The sequence below is a fragment of the Saccopteryx bilineata genome, chromosome 5 (genome assembly GCF_036850765.1).
Source record: "Saccopteryx bilineata isolate mSacBil1 chromosome 5, mSacBil1_pri_phased_curated, whole genome shotgun sequence".
Lineage (NCBI taxonomy): Eukaryota > Metazoa > Chordata > Mammalia > Chiroptera > Emballonuridae > Saccopteryx > Saccopteryx bilineata.
The window spans coordinates 40605966-40611972 of NC_089494.1; the positions used below are offsets into that span (position 1 = coordinate 40605966).

General features: G+C 38.2%; 1 protein-coding gene across 2 annotated transcripts in view; it reads right to left on the bottom strand.

Annotated features, from left to right (window-relative positions):
* Positions 1-4869, bottom strand: part of SLC39A10 (solute carrier family 39 member 10) — a 191376-nt gene extending 186507 nt beyond the window's left edge. Inside the window, exon 1 of one of the 2 annotated variants that reach the window (XM_066279345.1) lies at positions 4789-4869. The gene's annotated coding sequence lies outside the window, so the exon portion shown is untranslated. The remainder of the gene's footprint in view (positions 1-4788) is intronic. The other variant, XM_066279346.1, reaches the window with a different exon arrangement.
* Positions 4870-6007: the final 1138 nt, after the last annotated feature.

Genomic DNA, 6007 nt, shown 5'->3' on the forward strand with positions numbered 1-6007 from the left:
GGCCTCTAATATTTCAGGAAGACAAGATTATGCTACTGCAGGTTGAGCTCACCCCGAGACTGAGGTAGTGTGCAGCATGTCTACCGTGGGCTGAAGGGGAAGGATGTCGGATTGAGCGGAGATGTATTTCCAGCTGAGGGGGAAGTTAAGCTGCAAAGCAGCCCATGCTGACCTCTGCAGACCCCACAGAGAGAGCTGGAGCTAAAATGCTCTGTTAGCATTGTCCTACTCTGGACTGGACTGACCAGTCCTGGATGCATCAGTCATGAGATGTGCATTTCCTAGGTCAAGGGGTAACATTGGGCAAGGGAGCTCTCTGCAGTTCAAGCTGATCCTCAAGGAGCTAACAGCCTAAAACTGTCTGCGGACAGCACATTCAGCAGCTCCCTGGGGGAGCATCACGTATATACAGTCAGCGTCCTCGCTTATACCTCAGCGTTATCACGTAAATACGTCAGCGTCAAAGATTGACATTCCTGGTTCTGGGCTACGAGCCAGGCTGGCTGAAAACAGAAACTTCCTGTTTGAGCCCCAGGAGGCTTAGCTCGAGTCTCCTTGAGAAACATGTTTACCAGGTTATGAATCAGCTTTATTATTTTTCTTAAATTTTTGTTACATACATACGCGAACATAGTTGGTTTACAAGTCTGATCAATGTCTTTGACAACTGCAAAGAAATATTAGTTTACAAATGTGGTAACTGGCTATGGTTAGCTCCACTTCCTGTCGTGTGTCCTCTGATAACAAAGAAGTTTTGAGATAGCAGGGGAGCTGTAGATGATTTTTTTCTTACTGTCAGTCAATTTATATTTTAAATGACTAACAAAATTATAAAGACAACTGGGAGGATGGATCAGTGGACAAAAATGGATATTTATAAAAAAAAAATTTTTTTTTCTTTAAAATTTTGAGAGTACGTTTTTTTAAAGCCGGGGACAGTGAAACAAAGAAGGGCTTAGAATAAAAGAAGGAACAGGAGAACCTGGGCGGGGCTGCTTTGGCTCACTGGAAAGTCGGGGACTCTTGAGAGTTTAGGACGTGCATGCCTGTGGGGGAAGAGGAGGGGGAACGGAAAGGGGCAGGGGTGCTCCCCGGAGGGAGCGCACTCCAGAAATAGGATGTTTGAGATCGTGACGATGCTCATGGTAGTAAGGAAAGTGTAGCACAACCTGATATCAGGGAGGCATGTTTTGTCCTTGAGAACAATTACAGCAAAGATGAGGTCACCTCTTCCACTACAGCTAGAAAATGCATTAAAAAACTAAACGGAAAGACATATCAGGAGAGAAAAATATACTTAGATGTTTCAATTTGGAGCTTGTTACTGAGTCCAGAGCACGGTGTCTCTTGTAGCCATCACTGTTGCATTATTATTATTATTATTGATGTAAACATTATGAAGGAAAAATCACAAGAAATCTTACAGCTAAATGGAGACACCATAGCGAGAAGCAATGTAATGAAAAGGATCATCCCCAAGCAAATGGAGGCTTGCTTGATGGTCCTTGCAAGGTCAGATAAATTAGAAGGCCCTGCCTCATTGCTATGGAGCTATGAAAGCTGACTTCAGCTTAGGAGGAGGACGAGGAGGAAGGGAGAAAAGCCCTCACAGAGAGGTATACTTTGAATTGACTGAATATTATTGATTTTAAAGGGTGGGGGTGGGCAAGAAGGATCAACTTATAGTTGCTTCACTTTAGTCATTCATTGGTTGCTTGTCTTATGGGCCTTTACCTGGCAAGCCTAGAGTTTCAAACTGGCGACCTCAGCGTTCCAGGTTGACGCTTTATCCACTTTGCCAACACAGGCCAGGCTTAAAAGAAACTTTTAAGCAAGACTATGTATAAATTTTAAATGGCAAATTTAAATTACTCTTTTCTTTTTTTTATTAGTAGGATAGGATTTCATAGGGGCTGAATTTATAGAAATTAGGAACACTAATTTTTATTTTTCTGTATTTAATATTTTTTATGTTACAAATATTATTTTATCAAAAACAGTAATTCTTAAAGTGAATTTAGCTATTTATTTATATATGTTTTTATGTGATGAAATTATAATATTTTTGATAAAATAAAAAATAACAGTCACCATATTTATATACTGAACAAGTGACTTAATGAGTCTTTTCCTTGAGAATAAAAGACTTTGTATCATTAACCACATGATACCAAAGATTTGACTTCTCAGCAAACCAGTACAGTTATAAGAATATTGTAGTATTTTTACACCTAAAATTATTTTTCACCCATTACCACTATTTGATCGCATTCCTGCAATGATTATTCTGACACAGCTTAAAAGTAATGAAAAACAAAATACTATTGCCAGTTTGTATCCACATTCTTATGTGAATCTCTCAGGTCTCAAAATATGACAGTCATACTCAGAACAAAATGGATTGGGTGTCAAATGTGCTATGTGCAGCCTCAGCAAAAGCAGCTTTAGTCTTCCATTTAACTGGATTTTCTCAAGTTGTTAGTAGTCAATTTCATGAATGATTTAATTAATGCAATAGCTTCTCACCCATTAATGGAGGTAAGAAACTTTTGTTGTTTTATTTGATGGCCCAGTTTTTTTTAACCTGTATATGTTAATAGAAATTTGGTTATATCATGTAGAGGATGACAAAATTTGTACATAAAGATAAAAAGGACATTCCACATTAATTTCCAACTTGTCTAGTTTTAATTTAAATCCCCAGACTTTTTAGGAATAGGTCTCTTAAGTTAGTAGTACTTTGGTAGGAAAGTTTAAGAAACATTGATATGATCAAATGGAAAGCAGAGAATTTTAAGATTTTATTTTTTAGAGCACTTTTAGGTTCACAGCAAAATTGAACAGAAGGCACAGAGAGTTCTATAGATCCCCTGCCCCAACACGTGCACAGCTTCCACCATTACTAACATCCCTCACCAGAGTAGTACATTTGTTACAATAGATGAACCTATATTAACACATCATTACCCAATGTTCATAGTTTACATCAGGATTCATTCTTGGTGTTATACATTCTAAGGGTTTGGATGAACTTATGGGTTTTTAAGTAGGGGAGAATTGTTTTTAAAACTGTGTCATAAAATATGGTAACCACTAGTCACATATGGCTATTTAAATTAAATGAGTTAAAATTAAATTAAATTAAAAAGGAAGCTACTTGGTTGCTATAGTCACATATTGTTAAATAGCTTAATAGTTACATATGGCTACTGTGCTATTAACATGAATAAGGCACATTTCCTGAATTGTAAGACATTCAAAGGGGTAGCTGAGATAGAGGACTGATTGCAGAGAAGAAATTTATAGCAGGAAAACAATGACTAATTTATTAATCTAGTAAAATATTGACAAAAAATGAAGCAAAAATGTATACTCCATAATATTTTTTTTATACAATGCCTTTAGCATTTTTTCTTTTTTAACAATCACAGTTGGTAAGGAAGAAAAAAAAAGCATTGTATTTACTAAAGAAAATTGTAGTTTTGGCCTGACCTGTGGTGGCTCAGTGGATAAAGCGTCGACCTGGAAATGCTGAGGTCGCCGGTTCGAAATCCTGCACTTGCCTGGCCAAGGCACATATGGGAGTTGATGCTTCTTCCTGCTCCTCCCCCCTTCTCTCTCTCTCTCTCTCTCTCTCTCTCTCTCCCCTCTCTAAAATGAATAAATAAAAAAAAATTAAAAAAAAAAAGAAAATTGTAGTTTTGACTGAAGAGTGTATTTTGTTGTAATCACAGAATTTCAGTTAGAAATGACTTTCAAGGTCATCTTGTCCCTAACCTTCCATTTGATTGAACTCACTCTAATTTGCTATTCAGTTTGTATATGAACCAGGAGCTTTGAGCACATGACCTCCTGAGACACAACATTTCACCTTGGTACTCTGTCCAGGTGGAATCTGTTTCCAGCTGACTGATACAGCTCTGGAAAGCTCGGGCAAGTGGTTACGAGTGTTGACTACCAGTCCGGGAAGGAGCTGAGCAGGGAGGCAGGACAGCGCCCCCGGTTGGTCTGAGCTCCACTCTCAGAACACACTGTCTTTCCGTTTTCAACCTCACATTTAAATGGCAAAAGAACATACCATCTATAAAGAGTCACAAGATAGAATTATATGGGTAATGTGCTTTGAAAAATTTAAAGTGCTGTATGTGTAGATTTTTTTAAAATTACAAATCCCTAGGGAATTGTGATGACACAGTAAACTCCAGTAAAACTGATATTATGGGGGGTGAAGCCCTTAGGAGATAGTTATTATTTCAGCAGGTCCAGCTTACAAAAGAAGCCTGTTAAAGAACAAGACCTATTAAGTTATATAAGGTTACCAGAACATGCATAAGTAAAGATGAATGTATTCCTGGTCCAGGAGCCCAGAAAAAGACATCTAGATATACTCTTTATTATTGGCTCAGATAAGAAGTTGAAAATTTAGGTCTGTAAAGCAGTACAAAATCTTTAAGGAGACAGTTAAACTTGGAAAACTAAACATTGCTCTAAAACAAAATCTTAAAGTTTGTTTTAAATAGATGAAGCCTCAATTCCTACATTGATTTTTAAAAAATTAGCTTCCTCTTTACCAATTTCAGCTAAATCTTTGTGCACTGGGAAATAGTACATAATGCGAGACACATATCATGCTAGGAGAATTTATGGTTTCATAGATTTCTTATGAGAACTGTTTTCTTTCTCTTCACCCGAGGATCTTCCAGCCCCAGGTTGAGGACTTGCACTCTCCACTGAGTAAGTCTTGTCTCTCTCTGATTTACCTTTGATTGGCCTTCAATTTTGGCTTACCTCTATCGTTTTTCCAAAGAACAGTAGATCTTGACATAAAGCATTGCTTGGACATCACTCTTCTCCTTTCGGTTTCTAAGACTGAAGAAGTCCACCAGTTATCAAACATAGCCTATACCTATGGTGATTTTTTAAAACTTGAGATATAATTGACGTGTAACACTGTATTAGTTTTAGGTGTTCTAATTTTATTCAGAATGACTTTACAGAAGTAGAATGGGAATAAAAAATGTCCTGATAAGTCTCCAAGAAAAGCATGTCAGTTTAACATCTGGTTAGTTTCCATAAAGGGAAAAGACCAACAGGACCATTTTTCAAAGGTAAAGACAGTGACTACACTGACACAATTTGGATTTTGATAAAATAAAAGCTGGCTAAGGTGCTTGACTATACCGTTGCATAAAAACATTCAGTCACAAATGTCTGCAAATACTGAACTTTGCTCTCTTTCTGTTGAGCTAGAGGGAAGAAAGTTGTGCTGGTTTTAAAATTGAGACTAATGCAAAATCGTATGTGAAATAAATGCATGTTGTTAGAATTTATGCAGTTTTTTGTAGGAGTATGCTATGAAGACATGCAGAGTTAGAAAAACGATTAGAGACTGCAAGGCACCCGAGGGCGAAAGCCCTGAGTGGACGAGAATCCGGGGGCCTCTCTGACTCGTATGTGTGAACATGAACTTTCATTTTACTGTGATAAATGTCCAAGAGTGCAATTGCTGGGTTGCATGCTAAGCCCATGTTTCGTTTGGAAAGAAATGGCCTACCTCTTTTCCAAAATGACTGTACCATGTTCCATTCTCATCAGCAATGTATGAGGGCTCCAGTTCCTCCGCATTCTCACAACATTAAGTGTCCTCTACTTTCCACAGGGGCTAGGCTGAGAGAGGGAGCCCTGTCCTCCAGCCTGAATGTGCCTGAATTTAGCCTCTGCAACATGGCTCTGTGGGAGGGATGAGAAATGCTGGTGGTCTGCCCCTCCCAGGGACACCACAGCCCCTAACTGTAAGTTAGAGAGAGAGGAATTACTGCACACACCTAGACTGGAAATTCTGTCATGCTGAGCTGGGAGGAGGTTATAGGAGATTGGGAGGTAGGTCAAATACCCCAGACTCTTGCTATTCTTACCAAATTTTAGTAGATTTTTTTTTGTTAGTAGATTTTTTTGAATCAGTATTTTTTCCAGAGACTTTGTTTTTGTAATGTTACTAGTTGTGATT